This window comes from Camelus bactrianus, chromosome 20, assembly GCF_048773025.1.
Source record: "Camelus bactrianus isolate YW-2024 breed Bactrian camel chromosome 20, ASM4877302v1, whole genome shotgun sequence".
In the NCBI taxonomy this organism is placed as follows: Eukaryota; Metazoa; Chordata; class Mammalia; order Artiodactyla; family Camelidae; genus Camelus; species Camelus bactrianus.
The window spans coordinates 34,037,909-34,053,006 of NC_133558.1; the positions used below are offsets into that span (position 1 = coordinate 34,037,909).

At 40.7% G+C, this 15,098-nt stretch overlaps 1 protein-coding gene across 12 annotated transcripts in view; it reads right to left on the minus strand.

The window, feature by feature from the left end:
* The window catches only part of PKHD1 (PKHD1 ciliary IPT domain containing fibrocystin/polyductin), a 369,459-nt gene that overhangs the window by 45,675 nt on the left and 308,686 nt on the right, over nt 1-15,098 (minus strand). The window lies entirely within an intron of this gene.

The following is a 15,098-nucleotide window of genomic DNA, read 5'->3' on the forward strand; positions in this document are numbered from 1 at the left end:
CCATTCACACACTGGGTCAAAAGCAAAAGTAGACCGTATCCAGCATCGGGGAGTTTATCATTCCACCAACTTACAAAATTCTTTTTGTTGGATTCAAGGCTGATTTCCCCTGAAATACAGGATTTTCCAGATAAAACCAGCCACTGGTCTTTCAAGAATGGTTTTCTGGGTTAATAGGAGCTGCCTCCTGGGAAAACAGTACACCCCAGGATGCATCTGCTCAGTCTTGTGGTGCCATTCAAACCATCGGGGGTGGGAGTGGGAGAATTCCTTCCTGTCCTCTGAGACGATCATTTTATGCCCGAAAGCCTCAGCCTCATTATTCTTATCTCAGGGCATAATTACAATGTTATTATTGGTCATAAAATTCACCAGATTTTCCTCTCTTTTCTTTCCTCTTCAGCGTTTGACTCCCTGACCTTCCTCAGCAGAAAAGTCTGTGGGCTTATTATGCACTCAGTGTAGAAGTATTTCCTTTTATTTATTTAAAATTTTCCCACTGTTAATTTCATTGCGAGCATACGTGTTCTCATGTTATGAAATGGGGCAAAGAAAAAATAAAAGAAGAAGAATTTTTGCCACTCCTTTGAAATGGGAAAATGTTTACTTTTGTCTCCCAATGCTTCTAAAACTTTTCACTTTTGTTCTCTCACCATCCAGAGGTTCTAGTCTGTATTGACTTTAAACCGTGGGCACACAATTAACCTTACAACCCAAGATTCTCGGCCAGTTGCTCCTCTGTACTCTGTGTAGACTTCACCTCTATTTTCCAAAGCACTGTCTTGGTTCTAGCTAATCCAAGATGGCAAAAAGGTTTCACTCCAAAGGCTGGTGCCCATCTGTGGTAATGAGGACCATGTGAAGAGTCGGTAGAAAACGTGTTGTGATGAATCAGCAGGTTGCTGGGGTGAGGGCTGTGTACAGAGTGGATTCCCTCCAAACACTGCCACGTCTGCTATACAAACACCTACTCAACAGCACTCCTGTGAGCTTCCCATGTCCACGGAACCAAGAATACCATTCGTCTTCCACTCACTGTCCAAAGTTGTATCCAAATTCCTTTCCACCAATCCACGTCCTTTTAAGCGTCTACAAATATTTTTTCTCTTTCTGTGCTGATCACTGGCTGGCAAAACTTACTCCATAATTTACTCTGACATTAAAATTATAATCACTGGCTAACAAGAATCATAAATTTACTCTAAAATTGATAGTGTTGTCCCAGATGGATGACAGCTTTGGCTGACAACACCTGGCTCCTACCCAGCCTGAATTTAGAAGAGATGCACTGGGGAAAGACTTTTGAACAACCAGCTCATGGTCCTCTTGCAAAGATGGATGATTGCCCTTCTACCTTGTATGTTAAGAGAACTCGACTTGGTCATCTTTAAAGCTGGGCTTCCTTGCAAACAGCAGGGTGCCTTCCCTCTGACCTCATCTTCTGATCCTCTGCTCTCCGTCTCTCTGCTTGGACCATTCACCCTCATTGGGGCCTCTGACCCTTGTTTCTTCTTTGTTCCCAAATTGTCACGTGGCCCATTTCTACACCTTTCTTTCACTTCGCCCACATGTCTCCCCCAGAAGGAAGCCCACCTTCACCAGCCCATCCCCACCCACGCTCTCGTTGCCTCTTATAATGCTCTGCACTTTTAAATTTTGTCCATGGCACTTATCAGTTTCTCACCTGGTGGATAATTCACTTACTTTCCACAGGTATCACTTAGTATCTCTTGCCTCTAGAATGTACGCTCCATGAGGGCAAGGATCTGTCTAGTGTTACAATGTTACACTTCCGGACCCCAGATAACTAGAAGAGGACCAGAAACACAGTAGCCATTCAGGAAACATGCATTAAATTGCATAAATTTAACACAGCCATTTCTTTCCATTATGACCTCTAGAGTTTTCTGGTTCACTCATGTTCAGACTGAATGTTCATGTTCTGCACATTTGCAGCTAAATTTCCTTCACACGTGGAATGTATATATTTAAAATCTATAAGGAAATATTTTTAAAAATCCTTTCCAAGAAGGAAACGAGTATCAAGTTTATCATAGGTCTCTCGGGTGTCAGATGTGAACTTCCATTTTCTGATACTCCACTTTCCCTCGGTTTTCAGAAAAGTTGATGTTCTTAATACCACAAATACTACAAATACCTAATCTTATGAATGAAGACATATCTCATTGCAAAAAAAAAAAAAAAATGAGTAAGCAGGAGAAGGAAAAGTAGGAGGAGGGAAGAAGACGTAGATGATAGTATCTCCAGGACCTCTCCCTCCACAGAGTGGGATGAATTAAACGTGAGGCAGGATGGTCACTAAGTTGGTGTGTGAATTTCATCAGATTGCCTGAATTGCAACAGGATTTCAAGCAGCACCAGAAGGTAAAAGGAAACTTCACATCTGTATTTTATATATCCAAATAATTATTACTTCTGCTATGTCAGTAATAGATCCTTTTATGTAAGAGGCAGTGCGTGCATTATATGTACTTGTTAAAAACTACATGAAAGATAATGTTACTTCTATTTTACAGATGATGAAACGAACACTTAGAGAGGTTAAGTAATCACAGACACCCACCTGCCACCTGCCATCATTCGTCCTTTACAACTGTGAAAAGGCAGGTGTGGGAGGTGGTATTTCCATTTGCCTAATGAGAAACCCAAGTTTCAGCAAGTTTAGTACGTGTCCAAAGCTACAGCGAATGGATCGAAAATATTATTCTCCTGGCATCTTGGTCTGGTGATCTTGCCATAACATGATATTCTTTGTGTTATCTTTAAAACGAATAGTGCGTAGACTTATGAATGAATAAATCAGTCAAGGCTTGACACAGTAATCTCCAAAGTGACCTTGAAATTATTTTCGTATTTTCAAACCATGTAGATTAATACTCAAAACATTTATAATCAGAACATAGAGGGTAACTAAACTCTCAGACTGAATTCTACAAATACCGCCTTGAGGTCCATCCACTTGAATTAATCAAACAGTACCACTAATTAGCTAGACTTCAGCAAGGGCTGGTGCTTGGCAATGTGACTTTTATATGTCACATGTCACCTGGATTCCATTTTCTCTCTGACAGACAAGCCATTGGTCAGGATTTGACACCATGGATCTATCTGATGAAGTGTGCAGAGGAGACGGGTTTGTTAACTTCTATGCACAATCTACAGTCATGTGACAGTAAGTGTTTCCACCTTCACTGAGCAAATCAATGCTTCAGTGTTTCAAGTATATAAACAGTGTGGTTTATTAAACACAGCCCGGTAGTGGGAACTCAGAACTTCAAATTTACCACCTTAGAAATGAGATTAGACCAAATAAGTTATTGCTGAGCACTCTTTCAACGTTCACCACACAAGGGATGTGATCATTTGGAGATCATGCTGGCAACCCCTCTGCCGGCAGTACCCTGGTCCCTTCACTTCACAAGGCCCTCCATCTCTGACGTCTTAGAAAGGAAAGGCATCTCTCCAACCAAACCTCCTGCCTTACAAAAACAAACAAAAAAGCAAGCAAACTCTTTGCATTTATTTCTCCAGCTGTCCCTACTCCTTTGGCTCATGGAGACTTTATTCTCAGCTCCTCAGCCCTCTCCTCTCTTCCTTCCATTTCTTACTTACTGGTACTTCCTTCCTCGTGGCTTCTGTGATCCTCTCGTCGGCATTTTCAGTCCTCCCGATATCTCCCCCCTCATTCTTCTTCCACGTCTGCATAGGACATCTCCATCATTGACAGAACGACACCTTCACTTCCACCGCTGAAACCTACACTGTGCCCCAGTCACCGTAAGGACACTGTTCTCGGGGATGTTATTAGAAGCCTTAGCTTTTGTTCCAGTTGTAAGATCCAGATGCTTTTTTTCCCCCTGATTTAATCATATTTGGCTTAATTGTAGCATGTGTTATTGTTCTTGAAATACTCTTTTGCCCTAATTCTTAGGACATCTTTACCTCCTAGTTCCCTCCTATGCCTGTTTCTCAACTGTGGTTGTTACTGGGGGCGGGGCAGGTCCTATTCCATCCGACCCTTTAAGGGAAGTGATTCTTCAGGGTTGAATTCTGTGCCTTCATCTCATAACACATATGATCCCTGGACAAGCTCACATACAAACACACTGAGAGGGAGGGAGAGGGGGGAGAGAGGGACTGATCCATGCACTAATGGCCCCAAAACTCATCACCTCTCCTGAATGACGGAACTGAGTGCTAACTACTCTGTCTTACCAGGCATTTCCCACACCTCAAACACACCGGCTTTCCTGCAGCCACCTCTACGCCTCAGTCTGAACTATGTGTTCATTACCTTCTCCTTAAGAATGAGAAGGTCCAAGAAACCCAGAAAGTCAATAGCTTCCTTACCTTTCTCATAGATGTAAGCTTATAGGGAGAGGTTCCTGTAGAAGAACGCCCAACATTTAAGCACAGACTGTCTGCCTGAGACCGTGTGGAGTGGTTTTACAAGGATTGTAACAAGTCTAATCACAACAATAAACCTAAAAAGGCTATTTTCATCTCCATCTAAAGATGTGGGGACAGACTAAGGAAAAGTTCAGAAATTTGCTGAACAAATAAGTGATAGAGACCGGATTCCCACCCAGCCCATCTGGCTGTGGAACCGGTCAGTGTGGGATGCTGCCTCTGGGAGACACACGTGCGTCTCCATTTATGACACTGGTGTAGCCACCACCTCCTTTATGCATCGGAAACAGTAACAAGAGTAATATGAGCAGACTGTACACATTGAGTGCTTACAACGGGACTCACACCACCGTCAGTGTTTTATGAGCATTAACCCATTTAATCTTCACAAGAACTCCATGGTGTGAGTACCACTATTACTCCCATTTTACAGATGAGGGAAATGAGGCATATATAGTTGAAGCATGTTTTCCATTTATGAATAGCTTGAGGAAAGTAAACACTGTTCCAAAGCCTGTGACCTTGCTCTCTATGCCACACTGTCTAGCTATTGGTTGTGTTTCTCAAAATAATGTTGCGTGCCAGTTCCTAGGCACCCCTTCGCCCACTAACACCACCACCAAACCACCTGGCTTTGTCCCAGTAATGACAGCCCTGCAGTTACGACGTGTACTTTTTTCTTCTTTCCCTCTCCTCTCCCTAGTTAAGCTTGTTAGTTTACAGCAACATCTGTAAATGTTTTCTTTCTCAGTTCCCTCAAAACCTGTCCACATTCTGTTTCATCCCAGATAACCTAATTTGATTGATCTCTTTTCACAAGCCACACGCTCCCACCACCATTGAAAACAAAACAAAACAAAAATCCTCCCAGACACCTGATCCAAGTACCACTCCCTTCATATGGTCTTCTAACTTTAAGGGCAAGCGTATAACGTATTGTTTAACCCAAGACACTTCTGAAAGTGGACGTATTCCAATTACACTGGGACAAGCAAGTATGAACAGGAGGCATGGTCACTTCATTTCTGACCCACAGAAGACAATGCAGCTGCACAGCCACACCGTGACCACAGAGATGTCCTAGCTCACAGTGATGCCACGTCTCCTTCCAGCAGGCTACAGAAGATTTGGAATTCTGCTGGGACCTTCAGATAACAACAAGCACAAAGAAAACAATCTTGCCAAAATTTTAAAACAAAACAAAAAAAAATGAAGAATAAAAGCATAAGCTTTAAGGTCCTAAGTCTATTATAACCAATGGCAACTAGACAGAACTGAATAAAAATGGACTTAAAAGTATTTAGTAATATTTCTTTCAATCAGCGGGGTTTAAAGAACAGAGACCTTACTTCTTAAAGTCTTTCCAATCAAATCCTCAGTTTAATCTTATTGAAAACACTCATTTCTTGTTAAATAAACAGTATCTAATGAACAAAGGATTTTCACAAAATCCTTTCATATCTTGTTATTCTCAAGTATAAATTAAAGCTTTTAACTTGTCTTTATAATGCGACCTCAATGTCAACCCTCTATCCTTTCTCCATAGCATTTAATACTGTTATTTCTGAAACATAAAGAAAGGCCAGCTTGCCCCCTCCCCCCAAAAGAAGAAGAAGAAGGAAAAAAAAAACATAAAATGAAATCCCGGGTCCATAATCTATTAAATTGTTAGTGATCAAGAAATAACTTCCACTTATTCAACTTATTTTAAGGGCTCATTTCTGTAGTTCTTCAGATGGAAACACTGTTGCATTTACCTGTCTCAGAAATTAATACTGGGGAACATTTTTTTTCATAGGTTGTGAAAATGATAACACGGCTATTTAATATCATTGGTTTAAAATAATAACAATGTGGGTATATGTGAATATCTCTGGGAAATACATTAATCGTAAATGTCTAGGTTTTGCAGAGGCTATAATGTGCATAAAATTCTATTAGGTAACAGAGAATTCTCGAATAGACATCTCAATCCCTTATCTTCCCTGCCCTACAATCTTGTATTGGTCATACATCTGGATAAGAAACGCAGACGACAAATGGCACAAGCCCACTGTGAAATTCTGAAGCAAGAAAAGTTTGCCTTTCATAGCCTTTTTGGTTCTTGGGCGGGGAAAAAAAAAACGAAAAACGTCGCCCGCTTTTGGGCTCCCCAAACCATTCTCTATTCCTACAGAAGAAGAAAGAATCTGCTATCTTTATTTGAATTTTGATAAAAATTTGTTCTAATAAGTTAGCACTTCCAGCTTGTATTTACAAGTTTAGTTTTAAAACTCAAGTGGATGTGAAAGTCTATCTTCATGTGAAAGAATTGTAAGCACCAAGCTTCAAGCTGTGCCATGATTTTTGTAGAAAGGAACCTTCTCTAGTCTAAAAACCCATAGCACTCTGAAGCCGGATCTGATGCCTGTTCTGCTTTAAGGGTTTGGCAGTGATGGACAGACGCTCAGTTAGCCAAGGATGGCTGTTGGTCTGTAGCCCGTAAGTGCGTCATTGATCCCAAGGAAGGGGGAAATGGGACTGCAGATTTTAAAAGGCAAATTCTCAAGAGCAGCACAAGATTCATGGAAGCCAACATGAGCATCTTCATTGGGATGAAGAAAAAGTTCTGTCCGAATTTTTTTTTGGAGGAAAATCACCCAAACCAAGGTGACAGAGATACGCAATCCTGTCCCCCACACACTTTTCCCCTATACAACCCAATGTGTGTCATCATCTCCTGGTCCACATACCCTACTATTTACGACCTCATTATACGGAGATTCTTTTCAAGATCAAGAATTCAAAGACAAAACAACAGGATTTTCTGTTCTAAAATCCTTCAAGTTTAAAGATCAAACAGCTAAAAAGAGAATTATCAACCCAGAAGTTAGAGGTAAAGCCGAGACTTGTGGCCCTGGAGAACTGTCAGTGGGAGAAAAAGAACCCCAGCTGATGGGACATGTGCTCCAGAAACTGGATGCCATTGATAGTGGGAGACAAGGAAAAACTGATGACCAAGAAGGGAGGAAAACCAGGCTTAGTCTCACAGGTTGATAAATGATACTAGTAACAGTACCCGTAATAAGATGCTTTGCAAGTGTGCCTCATCCGACATGCTTTGCAATCATTGTGATGCACATCATAAAATTCGTGTTAGATCAACGTTGCTTTGCAATTTGCCTGATTATGACAATAAACACCTTCCTTCCCTTTGTGCCCAAAATCTGATTTGAGAATTCCCTTGTGAAAATCTCCTCAATACATTCTCGGCACCTCCCATGTTCAAAGCACTGAGCTGGATGTAAAAACATATCTTCTGCCCTTTCTCGAGTGTAGGGGGTGGGCCTCAATCTTGATGTGATGGACACACTGGGCTGGACAGTTCTTCATTGGCAGCACTGTCCTGGGCATTGTAGGGTGTCTAACAGCATCCTTGGCCTCTACACATTAAATGCATTTAACATCTACCTAGAAGATGGGAAGGCAGACAAGGATCACATTGTACCAGCCAATAAAAGGTCCCATTCTTTAGAAATCAAAGTAATGTATCAGAAAGAAAATGGTAAAAGTAAGTGTCTACAGATATATTAATTATCGATTATTTTGGAATAATTAGCTCTGAGACCATTGCTCATAAAGCACTGAGCTTTATGGAGAGGCTTATTTGCCTTTCCTCTTATAATATAGGACTTCTAGAGGCATAAAACCCATTACATTATAGGCAATTTTCATCCAGTCAGTTTTGCAGCCTCATGGTTGAGTAGAAAATCAAATTCTTGAGAATTAGATCAAGTGCATCACAGCATTCCTTATCATTTGGGATCTACCCAATATGGTCAAAATGATCAGAATAAAATTCAATTTTTGAAAATACAAATGAGCTTAGTTGCACTAAGAGAAACTTCAGCCCAAGTTGCCCATCCACACCTCAACAAGGAGAATCAGCACGGTGGGAAACATCGGTCAGGTGCTTCATGAGGAAGATTTAAACATCCCTGAGAAGCATCAGATAATTACCTAAGCCAGAAGCAAGATGTTAGACCGGGCAGACTAATGATCTGATCTAGGATGGTAATTCCCAGGGTTCCTGAAGAGCACGAACATCAATCATTTAATAAATATGTGGTTTCCATTGGACCTCAGACTGGGTGAAAAAAAATCTCAGCAGTGAGAGAATCATCCAAGTTTTCCTGGCACATGAATATGCGTGTCCCTTAAAGCAAGGCTATTTCTAACATAACACATTTCTAATCTTTCTTTCAGATTCTGTTATATTAATTAATGCCAGAATAAGCACCAGAGGGGAAAATCTACGTAAGTGGACAATAAAGTGATGGCTTCAACACAAGATCTCACAACTTTGCTTTCTCAATAATTATAGGAGAGTTTTCTTTCTGATAATACTGTTTTATTTATTTTATAAAAAAAAATTATACTACAGCTCACTTTTCTACCTTTGTACCTCTCAGATAACTAGATCATGGCTTTCAATATCCATGGTCTTCAGCTGCAATGTGCCTGGGAAGACAACACCTGACTGGAAGTCTCAGTTGGTTATGCCATTATTTAAACCTTATTGACTGAGAAGTTTTTAATGTTATTTTTTTAAATTATCATATAGAAATTTCTTTTTCTTTTGGTGTATAGTTCTATGTGAACAAATCTGACTTCATACTGGATCTGTTTCTTTTAGTTTAACCTTTTTATCCCATTGCTTTTATTACAAGTTCATCACTACAGGGATGTTGCCTATAAGCTTAAATTATACATAATGGCCCATCTCTTGGAACCCTGCATCCCAGGTAATTAGTGTTAAGCTAAAACACCTTTGTTTAGCTCACAGGAAACATCCTGTCCACCTGGGAATGGCTGCAGGAAGGAAGAAATGAACATATCTTCTCCAGAGTCTGACTGGAACCAGGATATGTGTTTTACTTCCTCCCTTTTTAGTGTAAAAGAAGCCTGAATTCTAACTCAGGCAAGATGGTTCTTTGGGACACTAGTCCACCATCTTCTCAGTCTGCTGGCTTTCTAATTAGAGTTGCTATTCCTTGACCCAACACCTCCTCCCTCAATTTATTAGACTGTCAGGTGACAAGCGGTAAGAGCTTGGATTCAGTAACGTATGTGCTTCAACAATGTATGAATTTGTGTAACTACCTCCACAATTAGGATATAAAACAACTCCTTCATGCCCCAAAACTCCCTCTGCTACCCTTTTATAATAATATTCTTACCACACCTATCCCTCTGGCAACCACTGATCTTTTTTCACTAATCTTTGCAATTTTCCCCTTTCCAGAATATCACATATTTGAAATCATACAGTATGCAGTCTTCTCATACTGACTTCTCTCATTCCCACATGTCTTTGAGAATCATTCATCTGGCCTGTATCAGTATCAATATGTATCAACAGTTGGTTCCTTTTTATTTCTGAGTAATATTCCACTGTATGGACATACCACAACCTGTTTATCCAGACCCCAGATACTGATCAGTATCCTTGAAGGACACTGGGTTGTTTCCAACTTCTATCAGCAATAAAGCTGCTCTGAACATTTGTCTACAGGTTTTAGTGTGAACACGAGTTTTCATTTCTCTAGGGGAAAGAGCCAGAAAGAGGATTGCTGGGGCATATGTTACATCTACATATAGCTTTGTAAGAAACCGCCAAACTGTTCTTCAGAGTATCTGTACACTTTCACACTCCTACCAGCAGGTTATGTATGAGAGTTCCAGTTGCTCCACATCCTCATTAGCTGCTGGTTTTAAGAATTCTAGAATGACTTTATTTAAAATATCTTTATCAACTGTTAAAAGATAGTACATTTTTACTATCAAGCATCTAGCACTCCAATTGGTAAATAGCATCCTTTTCTTTTTTTTAATTGAAGTACAGATAATTACAGTATGTCAATTTCTGGTGTACAGCACAATGTCCCAGTCATGCATATACACACATATATTCATCTTCATATTCTTTTTCATAAAAGGTTATGACAGGATATTGAACATAGCTTCCTGTGCTATACAGCAGAAACTTTAATAGCATTATTTTCTAATAAGTGTTTTGTAGAAAGTACTTAGATATCATACACTTGAAACCTTAATAAGTATTTTATTCAACGCTATAAGATCCTCTAAAATTGTGCTGTAAAATCAGTCAGGGGAGCTGTAATGGCTCTGAACTACTTATTTAAATTTTTTTTTTTTTTTTTGCATCTATGACAACTATAAAAATGTGCTCCATGCCTCTTGCACTGACACAAGGACCAGAACCACACTTATTAGATCAACAACCAGCCACTGAGAGTTATTGTCCCAGGAACAGTCATGAATAGAACAGATTTGGCTTCTGTATTCATGAGGCATTATTATTGTGTATGTGTATCTATGTGTATGTATACATAAATACAATTGCCTGAGTAATTAATCTGTTACTCAAGATATCCATTGGGTATATTGACTGGGGATGATCAGAACATGGCCTTAGTTTGATCAATGCCAGGTCCTCACTCATAGAAAGCATAAGTAGAAAAATCAAATGTTAATTCTGATTTCATAGCAAATAATGAAATTCCCAAGTGTTCCTGAGAAATTAGTGCAAATCAGAACCTAATATATAATGCAAATTGCAGTAACTAAACAAAGACTTTCAATCCCAAGTCTCTGTAAAAAGCAGACCTAGAGTGAAACAAGAAAACCATGAATGGTACTTTAAAATATCCAGCCTCTTCTGATAAGTGGAGGGAGCGTTTGAGCGTCCCCATAGCTAAAACTCAATACTCCACTCTGGCTGAGGACTGTCACCAGGTCCCGTTTGCTTCCCCTCCTCTTTCTCTGAATCTTCTCTCTCTTGCCCAGATTCCCAGTTTTTATCTCATTATTCAGATCATACCAGAATCTTTATTCTCAGATTCCTCTGGATTGCCGACTAGATCATATCTGCAGCTTCGCAGTGGAAGACAACAGTCCCTGAGGGCCTGGATTTGTCCCCAACTCAGACTCCTAACTCGCTGACCCCCAGCCCCTCGGCTGGGTCACCCAGAGAGGGAATCAGACATTAATAGCTCATCTGTGATCCATTCAGGAAAGGATAATGTGCCAGAACCATTCTTTCCATGTGCACCTGACATCACTCCCTTTGGTAAAAGGCAGCCCATTACCTGAAAGCCCTGTGAAATTTGCGAGGAATTAAAAAGCTCGTGCTTCTACAGAAGAGTCGTTTTCTAAGAGTTTAGGCCAGTCACTCAGAGAGTTCAACTGCTAACAGGATTCCTCAGACCCAAAGCCAGCGGAGCACAATCAGTTCACTCTAATTGACTGCACACAGTTTTATTACATAACTGATGGTTTTAAACCCCCAGCCAATTAGTTTGTCAAACAGAGGTTAAATTCTTGACTGGTTCATTCAAGCGACATTTGGGCAGGATTTACAATACAACCTGCCTGATCGCAGCAGTCAAAAATGTACCTTTTTAACAAGTGAAATTAGTAAGGACTTCCCAGGAACCAAAAGGGGAAAAGAGAAGTTTTATTAAAACACTCATTTTAACCAGGCAAGACATCAACTCCGGGTTTTATTTCCCTCGATGTGATTTCTTTGCTATGTAGTTACCTAATTTTGAGATCGTTTAAAATACTTTTATGGTTTAAAACACTTTTATGGTGTCATTGGTAATGCTGCATTTGAAAATGTTAAATTAGAATTAAGTAACAACCAGTGTATTTGACCTGACATATTAATTCCGAGCCATCTCTTAAACTGTGTGAGTTATCACAAGTGCCTTATAGATTTTGCCAACTTCTAGTGTGTGGCAAAGTTAAGTCTGTGTAAAGATTCTAGCATTTATTTCTGAGAATATCCCCATGGTCCAGCCCAGTCATTTAAAACAATCCTCATTATAAATATCTATATTTCTATTGCATTTTGAGGATTCCATTAATTAAAATTCTAATGGGATAAGGCAAAATCTTGTCCTAAAACTGAGCAGCTCAAGAAATAAATCAATTAAGCACTTTTTATTAGGCACCTATTTGGCATTCAGCCCTAGGCCTGGTCAAGTAAGATTCAAAAGAAGGTCGGACATAGATTTTAACGTCCAGGCTAGTGTGAAAATGTTGCATTAGACACATTTTTGACAAACCGATTGTTTCTTAAACTTGAATATTTTATGAAGCAGGGGTTAGCAAAGCTCTCCTGTAAGAGACCTGATAGTAAGTATTTTAGACCTCACAAGCAGAGGCAAAGTCAGGGATGTTAAATACATACTTATTAATAAGAGGGAAAACAAATTTCCACCAAGTTTTATGGGTGAAATTTAAAACTTGTCTCAAATTTACTTTATCTCAAACAATGTAATTAGCAGAAGTAATTGTTATATATTTTATCTTTTAAGACCTCAATACATAATAAGGAATTCAAATGTACCAAACTTTCTTTGGGACCCAGAATGTTCAGAAATCCATTTTTCGCTTGGAGTTGCCCTCAATTAAATAAGCATTGATTATTTACTATAATTGTCCTGGAATTTGTGGTAGGTGATGAGGCCACAAAGAGAAACGGACTCCTGCCCTCAAGGCACTAAAATTCAAGAGCAGATGGACAAATGGACAAACTACATTAATGGCAGGTCCTGTGTCTGCCACAATCGTATGTTCACAGTATGACATAAACATTATACAAAGTACTACAGAAACACAGAGGGAGGACTTGTGAAAATACGGTTGAAAGTTTCTCTAAAAATGTATATTTCTCTCCTTGCAGTCTTAGGCATAAGGACACTGGACCTTCAGAATATTTAATTAAATATGTAACTGCATGAAGGAAGGGCCTGAGAGAGAGAAGTAGCCAAGGGTGACTACTGATGTGGGAGGCTGAGTTGAGGGTGAAGGGCTGACGATAAGGCATTCTAACACAGGTGGAAGGCAGGTGTCTAACAGGTAGCTGGGCATTCAGATCTGGAAGGTAGGGGTGAGTCTAGACTAGAGGAAGAGACTATTGGGGACCAAAGTCGAAGGCCAGGGCATTGATAAGACCAGGAGGGAAAAAAAGAGGAAAAGGAGAAGTGGTTCATGACAAAACTTTGAAGACCACTCCCACTGGAGATGGAGAATATGAGGGGGAGGCAATGGCCAGGGCAGTGGAGATGCCAACATTTCTATTTTGAAAGGACTCAGATCAGTGATCAGGAGAGAAGGAGGGCTCGAGTATTCATTACCAGAATTTTAGAAATTCAGTTGTGTGTATCCAACAGTGGGGGATGCTGCTGGACAAAACATTCCCATCCTGGCGGCCCCCTCTTTCAGTTACACTAAGTACCAAAAGGTTGGAGAGCCAGGGAAGCACGTTGCCTTGGAAACCAAAGCAGGGTGGGATTTAAAGAGCCAGGGAGCAGACTCAGAGTCAAATTCTGCAGGGACCATAGAGGCAAGGAGAAAACAACCAGGAATGTGCAATTGCTGACGTTGGTCAAACGCAATTTCAGTGGTGCAAAGGGCAAAGGAGCCACAGCGCGGCGGGAGAGACGGAATGGGGTGTAAGGAAGAGTCACTGAGGGCAGCCTTCCTTAAAGAGGTCTGACTGTGAAGAGATGCTGCAGCACGTGCCAGGAGCCACAGGGGGACGCGGGGTTAAGGGGCCACAAGAACAGTCTGAAGACACAAGTAGAGACCCCATCTCAAGAGCTCTTCCTCGCGACCCAAAGGGACAGACCCGCAATGCCCACTGCACAAATTGGCGGCTGCCCCTCTCCAGAAAACGCCTCTCCCGTAGGGCCCCATTTCCATCTAAAAGTCCACGATGAAAGATTCATTTAGTTGGGCCTTAAAGGCTTTTTACTGGCAGCAATTTCCTATTAAAGTGCAAATACCCAAGTAACAACTGGAAATGAGGCCAGGATCTACACTCGAAGGAGAAAAGGAAAGCGAGAAGGCGACCGCCAGAGAAAATCTTTGCCTGCCTCACAGTTCTGCTAGAGTCGGCCCTGAATTCAATCGCCAGTAATCACAGAAAATGACACGCATTCTGTAACGGGCAGAGAACGCTGATTAATCCCTGGTGCTGGTCAGCGGAAGTCATCCTTTACGTCCTCCCTACAGAAAAGCATCATACGTAGATTGTCCACTTCCAAGAATAACAATTCAACTTAATAAACTTAATACAACTTTGGAAAAAATTAAACCTGCTAGGTGATACACCTGGCACTTAAAAGTGTTGAATGTCCCAGGGTCAAACTTACAGGGATTTGTCATAATTTCAGCTAATTATAATCACAGAGGTGAAGTCAGGATGTGGGGAATCGAAGTCTGACAGTGGTTACTTGGTGACTTTTGAAGTGTAGCAGAATATGCCTACAAAAAAACAAAACAAAAAAACAAAACAAAACAAAACCCCATGCCAGTTTGGCATAGCGATTAATTTGAGCTGAAGACAATTTAGAAGTAGCAGATACAAGAAAAGCTCTCTGCACGCCCCCTATTTGCCTAAAAGCAGGACATAAATCTGCAAAGGTGTCTCCCCTCTCCTCTCTGCCAGGACTGCTGTTACTCATCTGAGACTCCAGACCCCTATCAGCCCAGAGAGGCTACCAGAGGAATCCACGTCACAAACTTCATCACACACCCTTTATCTACCATCAGTACCTCCGTACACTTCCTTTCCCACAACTTGCCATTCCTAG